We start from the raw sequence: 21,464 nt of genomic DNA on the forward strand, positions 1-21,464 counted from the left end.
CTGATGAGACTCAGGAGCGGCAGGCAACGACAACAACAGGATGAAGCAAGGAACCCCGCTGCCCTCCCCTCCCAGAATCCCGCCCCACCTACCACCAACAACAACCCCCCCCCTTTGCCGCGTCCCCGCCGTGACTGGGGAAGTGTGAGCAGCAATCACAGCGAAGGTTAAACGCCGAGCACAGCAATCTTTTGTTTTCTTTGACGTTCCAGACGACGCGTTCCACAGTGTTTACTTTGCTGTAGCGCTCCTGCCGCCCTCAGTCTCCTCTCGGATTAAAAAAAATAAAAAAATCTCTTTGATCGCATAGGGAAGCTGTTTCATCACCATTGAAACTCAACTGGAAATCCTGAAGCTCGATTCGAAACCCGAATGCCAAAACTATACTTGAAACCCTAATCATCACTCATTTAAAATCCTCATTTTAAAGCCTAACCCTTACTTCAAACTGTCATTTAAAACCCTAATACTCACTTAACTCATTCACTCCCGGCCATTTTCACTGAAGAAACCCCTTTTAAGTTTCATCGATATTCACTTTTCTGGTTAAAACACTTGTCAAAAAGTGCTTGTTGCAACATGATCCTGGCTGATCTCTTATATTCTGCTGCCCCTGCTGGGCGTTTTTTGTAATAACTACCATTTCTTTAAGCCACCTCTTCATGACAGAAGCTGCATCAAAGCCTTCTCTACGCTCTTGTGTTGAAAAAAAAATGTGTAAAGACACTTTTGGGAGGGAAGGACAAACTATTAAAAACTTATTTACACGTTTTCGGGTTTGAATGAGTTAAAAAAAAGATAACACAGGCTTGAAACCCTACTTTAAAATCATAATGCTGTCTTAAAACCCTAGCCCTGTCTTAAAACCCTATTTCGACGCTATAAACCTATACTGAACTTCTCATTTGAAACCCGAACCTCATTTAAATTCCTAAATCTTTTGAAAGAACAGTCTTGAAACCCTAATTTATAACCCTGTGCCTGTCTTAAACTCTCTTTTGAAACCCCATTCCTGTCTTCAACTTCTAATTTGAAACTTTAACCCTCCTTTGAAACCTTAATCCTAACTCCAAAACCCTCCCTTCAAAATCTTAACTTGGGCTTGAAAGCCTATTTTGAAACCATAACGATGTCTTCAAACCCTAACCTGAAACCCAAATTTTAAACCCCAAACGTTTCTTGAAAAGTTTCTACTTTTGCTTTGACCTCCAGATTTAAAACCTGAATTATGAAATATTGTGATGTATGTTTTTTGAGTTTGGTCATGTGACGTCCACAAGCAGCGCCGTGATTGGTTGTTAACTGAGGCCTGAGCAAATGTGATGTCATTGTCAGTTGACAGCAAGTGGCAAAATGGCCGCCCCTTGGCGTGGGGGGGAAATGGGTGGATTTTGCTACTTAATTCATATTTGTCTTTGTTTACTTCAAAAACGTTTTTTTTTTATTTCAATTTCAGTTTTTATTGATGATATTAACCTTGGTACATAAAAAGCGTCGGCTTTGAATGCGGGCAGGAAGCAGCCAGCAGATGTTTGGGCTCCTCTACGCTTTTTTTTGGGCTAGTAAAGTCCACTTAAGAGCCACTCTTAATGAGGTTGGCAGGCACCCCATAAAGTGTCTGCTTGACTGAAAGAGTCGCTCATTAGCCCCCCCTCCGCCAACTCCCGAAAAACCCGCCGGCCGCCGCCGGTACCACACGTGACGGGAAGTGATGGATCAGACGTTTGGTGAGTGGCTTTTTGACAGCGTGGACTTTATGCCGCCCGCGTCTGGCTGCCGCGTGGCCTGAATGCTTGTCCTTGTGTGGTCGTGATGCACATTTTTCCACCAGCTAGCAAACAGCCAAACGGGAGAGCATGGGGCGATGTAGCGAGGCCGCTCGGACCGCTTCAATGGGGCGCTCGTCAATTCGTTTTAGCCAGCGGATGCTAACGGAAATAACACGTAGCTGAACGCGTCGGAATTGGAGGGATTCGTAATGTGTCGCATCGGAAATGCGGTGAATCATAGTCGGGTTGAATCGTACAATGTAAGTGCGGTAAATTGGATCATATCGTTGTGCACCATAACTCCAGCGAATCGTGTCATAATTAAAAATCCTTAAGTGTCGTACGAAGTAAATGGAGTCAATCGTATTTGTAACTAGACTAAGTGCAATTTCTGGAGAAATTGCGTGGGAATGCTGAAAGCTGAATGCTAAGATTTGAATGCATGTGGAATGCTTATGAAGTAAATTGAGAGTTAAATTATGTAATTATGACCTCCTGGTTACTGGACAATGCGCTTTACCAACTGTGCCACCGAGCAGTATTAGGCACCTGGTAATGATGATAAGTCATATGTATGGAAGAGGGAGTGAAAAGTGATACTTAGAAAAAGTTCAATGTCTGTCCCATTGAAAATGAATGGGGAATAGTTGATATTGAATGTTAAATCGTGCAAATACTGTAAATAATGTGGAATAATACGATATATACCCTGGGAGGTGTGAATTTTTTAAGCTAGTTGTAATTTGAACAATGTAAATTGTAAGTATTATGTGGGAGTTGTTAGGCGGGAAAAAAGTGTGGAGAATTAAAAAAATCACGATTGCTGAAGCATTCCCACAATAAATCGCAATTGGAGTGAATCCTCATGTAATTGGAGTCTATCATATGAATCCTAATGAATGACTCCATCATTTTGCATCGCAATTGGATTTAATTTTATTGTATCATAAATGAAGTGATACATTGCATCGTAAACAGAGTGAATGAAAAAAACAATACAGTTAATTGGAATTACTCATATTGTAATTAGAGAGAATTATATCATATTGCATCATAGACATTGTAATCCAAGTGAATCAAATTGTATCATAATTGGAGTAAAACATAATAATTGGAATTTGTTGGAGCGTGTGATATTTGAAGTCAATCAGATTGGTATCATTAGTTGGAGTGAATCACAATCACAGTGAATCATATCGGATGATTGAATTGAATGATTTGTATCATATCGCAATTGGAATCAATTACTTGGACTCAATCGTATTGCAGTTGGAATCAATTGTAGTGTAGTCACAATTGCATCGTAATTGGAGTCTATCATATCGTAACTGAAGTCAACCATACTGTACCGCATCATAATTCAAGTGGAGTGATGGAGAGAATAGTATTGTACCATAATCGGAGTGAATCCTACTGTAATCAGAATTAACTTTATGGTCGAATAATTGGAGTACTTGGAATAATAGTGTCGTAATTGACACTAATCATATAGTCCCCAAATAGAAGTCAATTTTGTTGCATCATAGTTGCAGCGAATCAAATTGTCGGACCAAATAATGAAATCCGAGTGACTCAATTGGTTTCTGATCAGAATTGGAGTCAATCGGCTTGTAATGAGTGAGTGAATCATATAAAACTGAACAATCATTGGAGTGAGTCGTTTCCATCTGCTGCGGATTGGAGTAAATTGAATCCTATATTTTTGGGGTAAACTGCATATCGTTTCATGACCGAGGCCGAGTCGATTCGATTCATTTGGATGAGCCGGTGGTTAACTTCTCTTGGTCTGAGCGTCCAGAGCAGTGCCCTTTTCTGGACCCTTTCAGATTCTTTTGTGATTACAGGCTATGTAAATAAACTCGACTTGGCTTTAAAGTTCTGACAGAGTCGGCGCACCCCCCCACCACCACCATAAGGTGGTCCTAATGGAGCCCATGCCTGCGACTCCCACAGGGACTGACAGGAATGTGTCGTGTTTAAATCTTTAACATAATAATCAACGTCATAATTCAAGATAGAAGAAAGACACCTCGGGCATACTTTCAGATGCAAGCCTTCGCACCCCCGCTCCTAGTTTCACCCGAGACATCTGGCAGACAGACGCCGTGACACGGGTCCGGTGGCGAAGGAAGGATGTGGGGGCGGGATCGATGCCGTAACGCGACGCACTGTTGATGGAAAATTTCGCTACTCATTCTCCAGGTGTGGAGGTTGTTCTGTTTAACTTTGACGCACCCCCTCTCCCCAGCATGCACTCTAAAAAATATACAAGTTTAAAAAAAAAAAAAAAAAAAAAACGGCCAAATCAGTTCAGCAATCTTCAAAATCCCAGCAGAGGTGGCACACTCTCAGGGGAAGGGGTGCGGGTTTTTTTTGGTTTTTTTTTGGGGCATTATGCTTAAAGGGGTACATGGCCTTAAACGTTAGCCAGACAGATTTAGACAAAGTTTGGCTTGTGTATTTAACAGTGTATGCAGATGGGTTGGAAGGTGGTGCGCCATATCTATCATATGTGTTCTTTCTCTTGAGTATTTAAAATTACTATTTTAAAAGGTTGTGTGCACAGGAGTGGGGGTACACCTTCTCTATTGGGATAAAAGGGGTGCGTCACCACAGTCACCCAAGATTATTTATGTAACAAGTCAAGGGATGCCTAAATCAGTCGGTCCAGAACATTTTTAAGGTACACCACTTAAAAAATCCCCACACACCTAAAGAATGTCATTGTATGTTCATATACATACAAAAAATCTCCCTTTTCTAATCCTTAGCCACGCACCGCCGCACCCTTGCACACATTCTAAAAAATGTTAAAAAAATCTGTATTTGCAAATGCACAATCTAAAGAATGGCTAAATCAGCCTTCCCTAAACTTTTCAAGCCATTCACCATCTCAAAATTTCCCACAGGGATGGCGCACCTCCACACAAACCCTAAGAATAGTCTGTTTATATAAATTCACAAGCCAAAGTATACCTAAATTAACCTTTGCTACACTTTCCAAGTCACGTACCCCCGTAAAATCTCACAAAAGAATGGCGCACCCCTGTACACATCCTGCAAAAAAAAGTCAATTTACGTAAATACACGAGCCAAAGGACGCCTAAATCAACCTTTCTTAAACCTTTTAAAGCCACGCACCCCCTCCAAAATCTCCATAGGGATGGCGCACCCCTGCAAAATGTCAATTTAAACACACAAGCCCTGACGTCACCCTTCAAGGACCCGCAGCTGATGTCCTTCCACGACACTTCCTAATGGCCGCGTTGGCAGAATATCGAGATAACATCGTCTCGTATTCCCTTCGCCAAAGACAGCGTCCACTGTTTTGCTCGTCTTTGTGCGTCCTCGCTTCCCAAGCCGGCGAGGGACCTCCACAATGGGACGCTTGCGTCTCGATATCGCCGTGGCACCCCCCCACCGCGACCGCGTCAGATTGATATCGAGTTGTCGGGACGCCGCCCTCCGCCGGTTTCCCGTTTCAGCGGCGACAATGGTGCCGTCTATCCCGCGCCGCTAGCGAAATGTCAGCTAGCGTCCGCCGCCCTCGTCCTCGTCCACTGAAAGGGAAATGCCCCGGGGGATGATGGGTAAAATGTTTTATCGCTCTCTCACTGTGTACAAGCGCTACATGATGTACCGGAGGATTAAGTTCCCCTTCTCTGGCGTAGTGTTGACTTTCACAGGACCTTGCAAATCACGTGAAAAGAGTTTGGTTGACTTTTCTATTTATTTTTTCCCCCAGGTGTGTGTAAGGGGAAAAGGGGTGCGCCATCTTTGTCAGATAGCTGTAGGAATAAAAAGTTTGCCTGATATAATTGCTCATTGGCTTGTGTATGTAATGTCTTTAATTTTTTTGGTGGTGTGTATGTGTGTGTCAGAGGGGGTGCGCCTTCTCTGTTAGACTGCTAAAAGGGGTACACAGCTTCAATTTTTTGTTTGAGTTTGATTATTTTTAGCTTCTTGGTGACATTGACTCTTCCAGAACGTGCGTAGAGACAGATGGTGCATCATCTCAGTTAGATGTGAAAGGGGGTGTGTGATTTAAAATGTCCAGTTCTGCCGATCTTTGGTTTCTTTATTTATATCAAATTCAGTTTTTTTTAGGGGGTGTGCAGGTAAAGGCGGTGCGCCATCTCAGTTGGTATGTGGAAGGGGGTGCATCACTTTAAATTTGTTATTTTTGATTTACCTTCCTTGATGTTTTTTTTTTGTTTTTTTGGGGGGGGCGTGTAGGGTAGAGGGGGTGCAACATCTGAGTTGATGTGGAAGGGGATGCGCGGCTTCCATTTTTTGTTTTATTTCAATTATATTTGCACGATTTGACCATTTCAGGGAATGTGTGGGGGAGTGGTGGTGCGCCATATCAATTGGGGGGGGGGGGGGGGGGGGGGGGTTAGGTTTTGTTCGGGCCTGTTGCAGGTGAGAGTGGGTGGGCTCTCTGTTGGGACGTTGAAAAGTTTGGCTAATTTGGGTGATCGAAATTTTTTTTAGGGGGTGCGCTCTTTGTCCAAATGTCGACGAGGTATCACGGCACAAACATGTCTGATTTAGATGATTTTGGTCTTTCGTATTTGTCATTTGTATTTAAATGAAAAGGACATTTTTCGGATGTGCTGGCTAGGGGGGTGCGCCATCTCAGTTGTGATTTTGAAGGGTATGGAGTGCTTTTTAAAATGCGGCCGAAACTTGTCATTCAGTGGTGTAAAGCTGACCGCTGCACAAGCCCGAACATCTCGCAACGCACGGCGGCTATCGGAAGGGAAAAAAAAGGGGAAGGGAAAGAGGAAGTGGCGAGCTGCTGACAGGAAGCGAGACAGCGAAACATCTGCTGCCGATTCTTTTTTTTTCCCGGCGGGTTTTTTTCGTTGTCTGTTTTGTTTGCTGGTAGGTTGGCCTTGACTTTATCGTGGAAGGAAAAAAGCAACGAGCGTTGGAGAGGAACAAAAAGGAGGATGAAAAAAAGAAGGGGGGACGGATGAAAAGCCCCCCTTCTGACTCCCTTTGACCCACATTCATTTGCACAGCTTTTATTTTGTGAGGGGGGGCTCGCTCTGTCTTGGCAACGGGCAGCCGCTGTGAAAGAATCCCAGTGCGCTGCCAAAAGCAGTGAAGGAGAGGGAGGGAGTGTACACCAGAAGCCCACTCCCCCAAAGCCCCGTTGCCCATGGTGACAAGCGCTCAATGAGCAAGACCAAAACCAGAAGACACAGAGAAAGCAAGACAAGCAAAAGTTAGAATAAACAAATGAACAATGTCAGAAAGTCGTTTTTTATTTTTTCAGAATATTGCCCTAAAACGAAAAGCGCCTGATCAAGTTTTACTCGTTCTCGTGGTTGACACGTGGGCCACGGGGAGCAACAATTCTGCCATTAAGTGAAACCATCTGATGAATTTGGCATCGGAAAGCCGACCGATTACGTGTGCCATCAATCATCAATTATTTTTGCCATAAAACTGAAAGCGTTTTCAGACGGTTGCCGTTATCCTGTCTCGGGGTTGACACGTGGGCCAAGGGCGCAGATTTGAGTAGCGAAACTCAACTCTTCTTTGACGTACCGAGATACAGGAGACTCTCCATTGTTGTTTTCTAAATGCCCTCAGTCTCCATGTTGCTGCAGTGCTCCCAAGTATTCTCTGTGCCCTTAAGTCTCATCTTGGATATTTATTTTCAATTTCCTTCAAAGTCAGTTGATAAAATATTCAATGCTCTGTTTTATTATTGCCCTCAGTCTCCACTATGTTGCAGCACTCTATCATCTCTGCGCCCATATTCTCATCTCGCACTCTCTGCGCTTTGTTTGTTTCATGCCCCATCGGTCTCCACTTTGTCGTAGTGCTCGATATTCTTTGTACCCTTCGTCTCATCTTAGATATTTTCTTCATTTCTTCTTCGAAGTATATAGAGGAAACTCTCAGTGCCCTTAGTCTCATTTTGGATATTTTCCTCATTTATACATAGAAGTAAATAGAGCAAACTCTTAAAGCTGTTTTCTTTCAAGAACTCAATGTGTTTTCTTACTGCCCTCAGTCTCCAAATTGCTACAGCTCTACATACGTGTCCTTAGTCACCCTGGATATTTTTTCCTTTTTACCAACTTGTAGAAGTAAAGAGGAGACTCTCAGTGATACATTTGTTTGGTTTGGTTTGGTTTGGTTTTGGCTGACCTCAATCTCCACTTTGCTGCAGTGCTCCATATTCTCAGTACCCTCATTTTGGATATTTTCCTAATTATTACATAGAAGTGAATAGAGCAAACTCTTAAAGCTGTTTTCTTGCTGCCCTCAATCTCCACTTTGTCACAATGTTACTTATTCCCAATAGCCTTAGTCTCAGCTTTGTCATTTTTCCCCCTTAAAAGTAAATACAATAACCGCTCATTCTGTTTTCTTACTGCCCTCAGTCTCCAAATTGCTACAGCTCTACGTACGTGTCCTTAGTCTCACCCTGGATATTTTTTCCTTTTTAAGTTACTTGTAGAAGTAAAGAGGAGACTCTCAGTGATCCATTTGTTTTGTTTTAGCTGCCCTCAATCTCCACTTTGCTGCAGTTCTCCATATTCCCAGTGCCCTTTGTCGCATTTGGCACGTTTTCTTCCCTTTGACCTTATAAGTAAAATCAAGAAGCTCTCATTCTGTTTTTGTTTTGTTTTGTTTTGTTTTGTTTTTAACTGTAGCAAAAAGGGCCCTTAGTCTCATTCTGGATATTTCCATCCTTTCAACTTAGGTAAATAGAGCAAACTCTCAAAGCTCTGCTTTCGTGCTGCCCTATCTCCATTTGTTGCAATGAATCTTTGAATATTTCATTTCTTTTTCCTTAAAAGTAACAACAAATACATCTTATAAACGATGTGTTCAACTGTTTTTTTGCTGATTCTGATATGACACATAGACACGAGAGTATTTTATATTGATTGGTGCTTGTTAGCACGTTACAGATGTTTATACGGGGTGTCACATCAGCACCCACTTTGCTAAATCTTTCTCAAGATTTTGTATATAATACATTTTTGCGCCACTCCACAGAGTAAATCAAGAAGGTTGGCTTGGCACGGCTACTGGCAGCTGCGTCTCAATCAGCGAGCGACGTGAAAGGAGAAGCAGTGGAGGGGTTTTTTAATGGGCCATTTGATTGCTGTCCAGACGTGCAGCCTCGCCACGGATGAATGCGGCGGTGACATCATCACAGAGCCGTAGGTCAGCTCGTCGGGCAGCTGACTGCCGCTGGCCCGGCGGGAGAAAGGGCCCTTTGAGCCCCCCGCCCAGAGCCCGCCGGACCCCGAGTTCATTAGCAGTCGGACCGACGCTCGGCCCCGCCCCGTCCCCCCCGTCGTAGCGCCAAACATGTATCAGCATGCACGGACACACATAACAAGGCGGCTTTTTCTTTCAGGGAGTCTCTCAATCAAGCTTTGTTCTTTTAATGCCTGGGAATTTTTTTTTTCTCCCGCCTCCCCCCTGCTCTGGCAAACGGGGTTTCATCTATAAACGATAAAAGTCGGAGGCCAAAACATTTCTCTGTCTCCCGCTCTGGTTTCGGCCTCTTCTTTACCGCTAATCACGGCTACACAGGCCGCGCTTTTCCTGCCATTAAGCGACGACGGAGGCCAAAGCCGCAAACGAACATGATAGTCGTGGAACCCAACACACCCCGCGACTCCCCTTCCCCACCTTGGAATGCATTTCTGCAGCGCTGCACTTTTCCACATCCATCCATCCCGGAATGGACCCCACCCACTCGCTTTTGAACCCCCAACCCGCTGCTTCTCGCCAATGCATTTCATCCAGCTGGAAAGCCTGTTTATTTCCCTTTTAAATGATGCCCAGATTGGCAATTGTGCAATGTAGCGTGTGGACAAAACCGTACATGCGCAGCCAAGGTGGTTGCACACTGCTGTGGGGAGAATAAACGGCTAAAACGCAAATTTCCAAACTCATTATTACATCTGACATCAGGACAGCCTGGTCCTGCCAATTCATGATGGTCTCACACTGTTGTGGGACGGCAAAATGTATTCGCGAAACCATCAAAAAATACATTTGCAAGCAATTTTTTTGTGTGTTTACATCCCAACATGTCATCAACAGCAGCATCCCCCCCCCAAAAAAAAATAAAAAATCTCCATCTTTTGCTGGTCATACACTGCTCTGGGATGGCAAAAAAACAAAAATGCATTGTTGAAAATGTATTGTTGAAAGAGAGAAATTAAGGACCAAAACATTCATTTCCAAACACATCACTACGTCTGGCACAACTTCAACCTAGCATCTCCAATGTTTGCTTTTCATACACTGTTGTGGGATAACAAATTGTACTGACAAAAAGGATTTTCATGTCCGTAAAATATATTTGTTTTGTGTTTACATTACAAGAGATCATTATTAGCAGCATTTTCCCAATTTTGAACTTCAAGAAATGGCTTTCCTTTCATGCTGGTAACACACCACTGTGTAATGCCAAAATGTATCAATGAAATACATTGTTATAGCCGAGAAATACATTTGCAAAGTTTGCACTTTGTGTTTTTTACACCACAACATGTTATCATAAGCAATGTTTTCACATTTTGACGCTCAGGAAAACAATCTTTAACTCACCTGAGTCTCACATTGTTGTGGGATGGCAAAATGTATTGGCATCATTATGATTGAGAATTACATTTGCAATTTTGTTTGTTTGTTTGTTTTTTGGATTAGTAGGTCAGGCCATCCAAAGCAGTGTTACTTAAAACAAACATAATCTTCACCTCAAATTGGCCACACACTGCTGTGGGATGGCGCTTCTAAAAATGTTTTAGATAGCCAACACATACAGTAAGAATGTCCAAGATTAGGCCAGCAAAAGCAGCATTTTCTTTTTCATTTTTTCTTCAAAAAATAAAAAATAAATAAAATTGTCCAGCTACTACTGGGCACACACTGCTATGGGTTGCCAAAATTCAACGGTGAGAAGTTAGCACTGAGAAATAATCACCAAAATTACCATCTTCCAAACGTATCAGCATGTCTAACATCAGGTCAGCCTAGCACCTCCTCAAGATGTTCATACACTGTTGTGGGTTGACAAAAAAACCTGCCTAGGGGGAAAAAACAAACAAAAAACAAAAACACATGCATGCATTCATACCCCATCCTATGTTAAATGTGTGGAAGTGCTGGGCGAAAAGGGAAAAAAGGGGGTGGGGATGGCTGAGTCAAGAAAAACAAGTGAAAGGAAGATGAGAGAGGAAGAGTGGAGGGGAGGAAATGGGGGGGGGATAACAACTAGAGTGTGACCTGCATCCTGACAAGCGACCATTTCCCCTCTTGCGGTAACTCTTCCAGCACCTCCTGCTGGTGGCTTCCCAGTTGATTTCTTCCCTCCGCCTGTGATGACTCACGGTGCGATTAAACAGCGCGATTGTCTCCACACCCCGCTTGCGCAACGACGTGAAGAAGTAGGTTAAAACCTGAATCGACACGGAATGAATGCACAGCAAGGAACACGTTGCGCAACCACGTCGTGCTTCATTACGCTTGGAGAAAAGACGAGATCATCATCCATTTCCAACCGTACAGGATTGTTTTTCTCTCCCAGAGCTGAAGAGGGGACAATTTTTTTTTCAATATTTTTTTTCAATTTTCTTTTCATTTTATTTCACGCCTGGGATGTCTTCCAATACATTTCATGGAAATGTTTATTGAAAGTTTAATTAAAAGTGATTTTTTTTTTTTTGTTTAAAAAGAAAATCATTAAAAAAAATACAAATTAAATTTGTTTGTATTTATTTATTTTCAATTAATCAAGGAGCCATTTGGAATGTTACCCTTTTCAATATGCACATCTTTTAACACTTAAAATAATACAAACACATTTCAACACAATAGATTTAATGTGGACAATATATTACATAAAATCTTCAAACAAGCAGTGCAACAATGTATTTGTCTTTTTTGTGTTTCTAGCACAGTTATAATATTTTTTAATTTTGAAAATTGTGTTCTTTCTTCTCAAATTAAAGCTGCTGAACACAGAAAATTCAATTTTGAATCACTACTGCCATCTGTGGCCGAAAAATGACACTGCACACACCCTTCTTTACGTACACAATGCGTATATGAAATCACATCCACAGACAGAGGGCGGGAAATTTTAACCCGAATCCAGTTTGCCCATTGTGAAATTCTAATTAGAAGATATTCCAGTCATAAATGGTCCAAAAAAAAAAAAAAAAGCCTATTTGTAAAGAAATTTTGGGGCAAATGTTTACAAAGACTGCGATTGGGTGGCAACCAGTCCAGGGTGTAACCCCGCCTACTGCCCAAAGCCAGCTGAGATAGGCGCTAGCACCCCCCGCGCCCCTTGTGAGAAAAAAGCGGTCAAGAAAATGGATGGATGGATGGTTGGATGGACGGATGGATGGATGGATGGATGGATGGATGGATGGATGGATGGATGGATGGATGGTTACAAAGAGCCTAGTGGTCCACCATTTAGTGATTAATAATATAGTTAAAATTTCCAGCTGTACAAAAAAATAATAACAATAAAATCTGTAAATTAGCGGGGCCATGAAGTTTAACGGCATACACAGTATGTATTCATTTTGGACAACTCAAAAAAAAAAAAAAACGTTTTCAGTGTATGATTCAGAATCTACACAGCATGTATTATGCTTATATCACATCAGGCGAGTTTTACGAGACACGGCGGGTAAAAATTCCCCCACAGCCTTTATTAAGCGGCACATTGCTTCCTGTTTAGGATGAAAGTCCCGCGTGCCGTATCTGTTTATCCTTGCTAACGGCAGGCGGGATGTTTGATAGAACACCACAAGCGTTTTGATGGGAGTTTTTGTCGGAGCAGATGTGAAACGCTGAAGGCTGTTGAGGTGAAAGCTTGTTTGGACAGATAAGCAAGCGAGGAGGGCGGGAGTTTACACCTGTCGCTATGAACTGAAATTGTGCCTTCTTCTTTTTTTTTTTTTTTTATTTGCATGTGTGGACTTGGCAGCTTCTCTTTTAAGTCTGAAGTCCACAAAACAACATCTCCTAAAATGGAAGTCAATAAGTAAACATGTTGCTAATTCAGCAAAATTGATTGTGCTAGTTGTTCAGGGCAATTAGCCACACCTTGCTCAAAGACGACAACAACAATCGAAACCCGACTTAATAGACTCTTAATCGACGCCCACGCACGCCCAAGCGGTGAGTAAGCTCAAGTTTTAGGGAGAGCGTCATGAAAATGGAAGCTTTTCAAGAACACTGCAGGAGATGTTATGGCGTGTTAAAATTAGCCCGTTTATGTGCAGGTTTTTTTTTTTTCTTTATTAAGCACCGTGGGGTCTTTTCCCAGCCGCTGTTGGTGCAGGTTATGAGCAACATAATGGTCTCATTTACTCAATCGCACGCTCCGCCCTGCCGGAGTTACAGTAAAAACATTACCGACCCACGTGAGGCGGTGCTTTAATGTCATCATGAGAATACATCATCACAAATACACAACTTCAACAAGCACACATGCCTACAAGTTGTCTTCCACACAAGTAAACAACATCCACAAGAAGTTGTCCTCAAAAGTGTGCACCCTCACAAGGTTGCATATTCAACGTGCACAACCTCAAATACCACACAAGTAAACAACTTCAAAAAGAGTTGTTCTGCCCTAGACAAACTCTCACAAGGACACATCCTTACAGGTTGTCCTCCACACAAGTAAACAACCCCCACAAGTAGTTGTCCTCACAAGGGTGCATTCTCACAAGGATACAACCTCACAAGGATGCTTACTACCAAGTACACGTCCACACGAGTAAACATTTTCTCAAGGACGCAACCTTCGCAAGTATTTGGCTTCACAAGTGTGCATCCTCAAAAGGACATAACCTCACAAGGATGCTTATTACCAAGTACTCGTCCTCACAAGTCATCATTTTCACAAGGATGCAACCTCTGCAAGTAGTTGTCCTCACCAGCATGCACCCTCACAAAGATGTTTACTACCAAGTACACGTCCATCACAAGGATGCAATCTCCACAAGTATTTGTCTTCACAAGTGTGCATCCTCAAAAGGACACAACCTCACAAGGATGCTTACTACCAAGTAGACGTCCACACAAGTAAACATTTTCACAAGGATGAAACCTTTGCAAGTATTTGGCTTCGCAAGTGTGCATCCTCAAAAGGACACAACCTCACAAGGAGGCTTGCTACCAAGTACACGTCCTCACAAGTAATCATTTTCACAAGGACGCAACCTCCGCAAGTAGTTGTCCTCACAAGCATGCACCCTCACAAAGATGTTTACTACCAAGTACACGTCCTCAAAAGTAAAGATTTTCACAAGGATGCAATCTCCACAAGTATTTGTCCTCACAAGTGTGCATCTTCAAAAGGACACAACCTCACAAGGATGCTTGCTACCAAGTATACGTCCTCACAAGTAAACATTTTCACAAGGACGCAACCTCCACAAGTAGTTGTCCTCACAAGTGTGCACCCTCACAAGGTCGCCTACTGCCAAGTATACAACCTCAAAAGTGTATAAACCCACAAGTAAACAACTTCAAAAGAACTTGCGAACCCAAAGACAAGCACTCACAAGGACAATCTCACAAGACACATCCTTAAAGGTTTGCCTTTAACATAAATAACCTCACAAGAATACAGTTCCACAAGTACACAACCTGGAATGTAAACTTCACAAGTAATCATGCTCCAAAGACAAACCCTCACAATGATGCGTCTTCAAAAGTACACATCCTTACAAGTCATCTACCCCACAAGGAAACATCTTCACAAGGACACAACCACCCAAGGATGCATACTCACAAGTACGGAACCTCAAAACTGAAAATCCACACAAGTAAACAACCTCACAAGGACACAACTTCACAAGTATACTACCTTACAAGTTGTTTCCAAGGATGCATGCTCCCTAGTGTTCACGCTCCCAAGTACACAACCTTACCGGTAAACTTTATAAATAATTGCTATCGCCCTCACAAGTAAACATCTTCAGTGGAGGCAACCTCACAAGTAGTCGTTCTCACAAGTACACACCCTCACAGGGATGCAACCTCTGTTTTCGTCCCAAAATATCTGGGCCAAACATTACAAAAACATCGAGCGTAATTTTAAAAGGAAGATAAATATCTTCGAGAAGCTCTCAATCGTCCCATGTGAGCAAGCCACACACAAATTCACACGCATACCGAGTCACCAATCTCCCAGGTTGTGAGGGGTCCAGATGGACTGCCAGGCGGGGGTCGCGGGGGACGATCAGATGGCCAACATTCTTGCGCGAACTTAAACCTGCTCAGGCATTTTATCAGACATGGGTGGTCCACTGACCCAAGATTAAGGATAGGCTAGAGAGGGCAAAACGCACCAACTGTCAGCAAGTGCACATCAAAAGGCAGAAGGCGCGTAGCGGAAAGGTGACCCACGTTCCAGTCTGGCTCAGTCTGTCACCCGCCCGCCACCCCAGCACATGTCGGGGCACCCGTCTTGCCCCCCGGACCGCCGAGATCATAGCTGCACTGTAACTGACACGCTTGCCATGGTCCCTGAGGAGGGATGCTGGTACACTTACATTCCTGGCGTCTCGCATCACCATCGTGGTCATGCCATAAACACTGCCGGACATTACAGCGGTAGGGTCATTTTAGGGGCATTTGAGAGTGCATGGACCCCCAACCCACTGACCTTACAAACTTTGCAACACCAGTCGACCCCGTCGAGAGATAGACCTCTATAGTCAAGTTGCTGACCTCTATATCCAGGATACAGACCTCGACTTTCAGGATATAGACCTCTAAAGCCAGAACAGTAAGAAGAACCAAGACAAAGACATCAACAGCGAGAACACAGACTTCAACTTTCAGGATAGAGACCTCAAAAGCCAGAACTGTTCAAATCAAGACCTTAACAGCGAGGACATAGACCTCGACTTTTAGCATTAAGAGTTCTGCAGCCAGACACCTACAGTAAAGTCATAGATCTCGACAGCCAGGACATAGACCTCAACTTTCAAGACATAGACTTCAACAGCCAGAACATAGACTTCAACTTTCAGGACGTCGACCTCAAAAGCCAGAACACAGACTTCAACTTTCAGGATATAACCCTCAAAAGCCAGAACTGTTAAAATCAAGACCTCAACAGCCAGGCCATAGACCTCGACTTTTAGCATGTAGGGCTCTGCAGCCAGACCTCTACAGTCAAGTCAGATCTCTACAGCCAGGACATAGACCTCGAATTTCAGGACATGTGCCCCTGCAGTCAGATCTCGACAGTGGAAATCATAGACTTAAACAGTTAGGCCATAGACCTCTACTTTTAAGACATATGACTCTGTAGCCTGACCTCTGACATGTCATAGACCACTACAATCAAGACATAGACCTCTACTTTCAGGACATGAGCCTGTACTTTCAGTACATAGGCCTGTAGCCAGACATAGACCTTCTTAGCCAGGACATTGACCCTACAGCTAGGACATCTAAGGTCAGGATGCAGAGCTCTCTAAGAGGCATAGATAGACTTTTAGTACATAGGCTTCTGTAACAGATCTCCAGAGTCAAGACATAGACCTCTACAGTCAAGACAAGATAAACATGTCTAGTCAAGACATAGGCCTCTAAAATCAGGATATAGAGCTCAACAGTCAGAACAGACCGGTGCATAGGTCTATACAGTTTGGACCTAGGTCTCGACAGCTGATACATAGACCACTACAGGCGGAACGTAGTCTGGATCTAGCAACGTGTGAATTGGATTGAGTTGTTTTCCAAAATGAATGAATGAATAAAAGAATGATGTCAGTGACAACTAACTAACAACGAGGAAGCTGGAGCCTGCACTTCCAGTTTTCATCTGTCACTCATTGACAACGTGGCACAGTGAACAGAGAAGGAGGGGGGAAAGGTTGAAGGTGTGTTTGTGATTGTTTCACGGCACCAATCAATCAGCCAATCAATCAATCATCCAGCACCGACACAAAAGCCAAAAGCCAGAAAGGCCTGAGGTAGATTTTCCCATACGGCGGTGAACTTTCACGCCCGTCTGGCCTCCGACTCTCAGCCAATCAGGGACGACCTGTCACTGTGATGGATGGCCATTAAATACATAATATGCTTTTGTTTATCAAAGAAAAGGGATTGTGCTACTCTTTTGTGTACTGTAAATGTTCTCATGTGGAGTTTAGCTATCTTAACTCATTCACTGCTCGCCATTTTCACTGTTTTACTGGATTTTGACTCATTTTGCAAGGCACACAGAATATTGTGTTCTATAGCTATAAAAACATGGAACCTACCAAAAGAAAGATTAAAGTCTCTTCTTTCATCAGGAAAAAAAGAATATTTCTATCTGTTTCCGTTTTGCAGCAATTATCATTAGAATATAGCCAAGTTTCATTATTATTCACAAATCTATGCCAAGTTTCATTATTATTCGCAAATCTATTTAGAATTGTGAGGTTTTGAGCTGTTTTTCAACATGGCACTGGTTGTTCTGCTGCCACCTGCTGGCCATTTGTGTCATAACTACCTTTTCTTCAACCGTTCTTTGCAGTTGAGAAGCTGCATCAAACCCTACGTCTTTGGTACACTTAAAACATTTAAAATAGAACATATTAATACGTTTTTGGGAGCAAATGAGTTAAAATAACTAACACACTTGGTGAACTTTAACTGGGTTAGCAAAAAATAAATAAATCTATTTAGCCGTCGTTTTATGCCCCAAAACTATACAAGAACTGGTAAACTATACAAGAAAAAAAAAAAAACAGTAGTAGTATCGTAGTGTTCTCTATAATACATAAAATATGCATAAAAAAATAAAGTCTACTAACTGACCGAAATTCATATATTTTTTCCCCCCAATTTGCAAGCCGTGCGATTTGGAAACTGGCCTTCTATTGCATTGCGATGTCCTTTGAATTCAATGAATTGTTCAAATTGCAACGAGCGCGAAGATGGCTGGGTTGGATGAGAAAAGAGCAGTTGAGCATCATTACCCAGTCGGATGCTTATCTTGTTTGATGAGCGCAAGAAAGACAACACAGCTGGCTCCCTCCCAGTGTCAACAAGCAGCTGACGTCGACGGTTAGCGATGGGAAAAGCGCCCGCTCGCGTGCCATGACGACAACATCGCGGGCGCTTCGAGGCGCCACGCTCACAAAATGTCATCATCATAAGATTAAAAGTAAAAATTATATAGTAATATCAAACAAAATCGGAATTCAGTTGCAGTTTTGATGGCCACGTGATAAAACGATTTTAACTTTTGAACATAACTTCCTGTACTATTACGATTTTTTATTCTTTATATTTTTTTTTCCCGGAATATTATATTTTCTCGTCTCACGTTATAATTTTATTCTCTTGATTTCTTTCTCGTGACTTTTTACTCTTGCTGTGCCAATATTTTTATTTCTCACGTTATCACTTTTTTCTCCTAATTTTACAACATTCGCTTGACAACATACAGTTATTATCAGAATATTATTTTATTCCTTTTGTCACTTTTTTAGCATTACAATTTTTTGTATTATTTTGCAAGAATATAGTCTTGCAATTACGTAACGTGGCTTTTTTCCCTGTGGAAATTCTGACATTTTTTCCTCATAATATTAAGAATTCATTGTTGTTTTATAATTAATTAATTAATTAATTTGTATTTATCGTAATATATTTCCTCCATAAAATGTTCGGAATATTGAGACTATTTTTGTAACATTATAACTCACTTGTATCACATTGCAACTTTTTTCTCCTGTAAAATTAGGACTTAATTTTTGTTATATATATTATGACAACATTCCTAACAATATGACTTTCTCATAATACGTTTCCCTTGGACTTTATTCTGTGAGTCTTGACTTGAGTCTAAAAATAATCCAGTCTTACTCTTGATACGTAACGGAGAAGAAAAGGGAATATTTGGCCCCGCCCACTTGAAACTCCAACTAGCTAACCATCATTTGCCTTTGCTGATGTATGAAATGATGCGCGTCTTGATATACTGTGTGGCAGGATGTTTCATCAGAGGGATTATTTACCGTGCAAACAACATTTTGACTATGCAAAACTTGCTGAAAAGACCGTTGCACTTGAGCGCGCCGCGACCGAAGCGTTTGAATAACTGACAAGGGGCGGCGGGAGCTGCACGTTGAGAAGTAGCTCGCCGTATGTTAGCATAGCCACTGTTAGCATGATAACATTCTCGCCTCCTTTGTCGATACAGGAGATTTTCGAAAATAATAATGACTTGGAATAGTACAAAAAGCAACCCTAATATACCTATAGGCATACATACACACCTGACATTGGACCAGACTACATTCTCAAGTCTACTTTTCACCTAATCCAAACGCTAGCGGCAAATTGGAAACCTGACACAACAATGAATGGCGGGGGGGAGAAGTCCCCTGTTGAAACTTGAGCTCAGGTAGCAAACGCCCATATATGGAGTGTCAGGCAAGGGCCCCTCCACCATCAGGGCCCCAGGGGCCACGGCCTATGGGGGGGCGTGCCGGGACATGTTCATGACCCACGTTAAACTACTGTATAGACGCTTTATGAGGTAGACTTACAGTTGAATGACATCCCCAAAAATTCTGCTTTACAAATAGCAATTGTTAGCATTTGAGCCATTCTCGTTTGAAATGTAAAAAGTGTAAGTTCCTGATTGGTTGTCGTCAGTGGAGTTCCTAAGCAACTTGGCACCCTAGGCAGGATTTCTGGTAGTGTGTCACCCCCCCAAAACCGCCAAGAGGGGGTCTTATTAGACCAATCATAAACACGACCCTGCGCAACTTCTTAGACAAACCACAAAATAATTTATCATAAACTCACACAGGGCGCACGGTATCTTCACCTCTCTGGAATTTTAAAACCGCAGTTGCAGTTCAAAATTAATAATGTAGTAATTGTACTACAATAAATCACTGTATGGGATAATGAGAGCCCAGCAAAGAACGAACTTAATTATTTACATCAACCATTCAGAGTATTATCTCAGTATCATGAATCGGGAATTGCAGAAGTTAGGTTTACATTTCACAAGACTTGTTTTTTTCTGGTGTGCTTTGCTTTCATTTCATTGTTGATGGTTCTTATAATAACTGATTCTGATCATGCATAACAATAGGAGTAGCACTCAGTACCTTATGAGAGAAAATTTATATCGACATTAATTTCTTACTGATGAAATCTGCATTTAGAGCAGGGGTGGCAAACTGCGGTACTCGAGGGCCGGAGTCCTGCAGGTTTTATAGATTTACCTACTCGAAGTGCAGCTGATTCCAATTAACAGGCTCGTTATCAGGATTCTGCAGAGCTTGCTGATGAGCTGATCATGAATCAGCTGTGTTGAAGAAGGGAAATATCCAAAACCAGCAGGAATGCGGCCCTCGAGGACCGGATCTCGCCACCCCTGATTTAGAGCATCTCCCACACTTATTTTATACTTATTGGTACAACCATACGTCACACAGTGATATTTTCGCTGCAGAGGAAGAAAAAGTATGTTGCGGAAAAGTCAACTTACTTTAAGCCGGGCAACGCAAGATGGCCGCCGCCGGCTTCACTTTTCGCTACAGCATGAGCAGCCCAGTTTAGTTTATTCAGTACGTCCGTGCTGTATCAGCCTGCGCATCCAACTGAGAGTCTGACCGTGATCTTTATTTATTTATTTTATTTTATTTTTTTAAGCCTTGATCCAGGACAGCATACTAGCGTTTTCATTTCATTTTCTTAACTAAAGAGCCAGACCTGTCACCAGAAAGAAAGTGCAGCGGGGGCACTTCATCAACCTAAATCTGATGTTGTTCGGGTTGAACAGTGGCATTGTGACAACTGCAAAAGTGCTCAGAAACATTTTCTGTCACTTAAAAGCAGCAGTTCATTCTGAAATCTAAAAGACAATCGGAAAAAAAATTGTGTAGTTCATTTTGCAATTTTTATTCAACTCAAAAGTTCATTTGCAACAAAACCACTCGTCACTTCGTAAACAACTATGTCCGAATGAATGACTCTGTGACCCAGCCGCTTCTATCTGGGATTGGCTAGCAGTTGCCTTCATTTGCTTTTTGGATTTAGGGCTGTACGATATGTTATTTTATTTATTTATACTTATTCTATTTACTTATTCACTTCTCTACATCTTGTTATCTATTTTTTTAAATATACATATATATATATATATATATATATATATATATATATATATATATATATATTTGCTTTTATACTTACCTACATATATTTACTAGAATTAATTTTATTTTGTGTTATTTTCTTTCACTTGTCTCTACTGCAAGACTGATTTTTATTTCATGCACAACACTTTGTATGCAGCAAGGGATGTTTTAAAGGGCTTTATAAATAAGGTTGAGTTGAGATATGTCGATAATATAGAGAAACGACATATGGATGCAATGAAAAACTAAGCAAAATATCAATCCAAAAGGATGTGTAAAGTGCTGTTTTTTCATTACAACTGAGTGACAGTCATCAACATTAACAAACTTGGCAAAAAAAAAAAAAAGAGAATTCAACTTATATTGTACTGCAACTGTGCTTTAGTGATAACTAATTTTATGCTCCAAAGTTGTTGCGTTTGTGTGACTGCGTGGGTCTGTTAACCGCATACTGTGTATTGCTACAATTCGTCAGTGCTGTGTGGCTTGACGAATCAAAACAAAACTT

General features: G+C 42.0%; 1 long non-coding RNA gene across 6 annotated transcripts in view; it reads right to left on the reverse strand.

Annotated features, from left to right (window-relative positions):
* Positions 1–21,464, reverse strand: part of LOC144031619 (uncharacterized) — a 139,975-nt gene that overhangs the window by 118,355 nt on the left and 156 nt on the right. For 2 of the 6 annotated variants that reach the window (XR_013287564.1, XR_013287567.1), the window contains exon 1: positions 11,046–11,305. The exons of 3 other annotated variants lie outside the window; for them this stretch is intronic. This is a non-coding gene — a long non-coding RNA (uncharacterized LOC144031619). Of the gene's footprint in view, positions 1–10,752; positions 10,843–11,045; positions 11,306–21,464 lie in introns of those variants that run through there. One more of the 6 variants, XR_013287568.1, reaches the window with a different exon arrangement.

The sequence above is a fragment of the Festucalex cinctus genome, chromosome 12 (assembly GCF_051991245.1).
Source record: "Festucalex cinctus isolate MCC-2025b chromosome 12, RoL_Fcin_1.0, whole genome shotgun sequence".
Taxonomy (NCBI): Eukaryota; Metazoa; Chordata; class Actinopteri; order Syngnathiformes; family Syngnathidae; genus Festucalex; species Festucalex cinctus.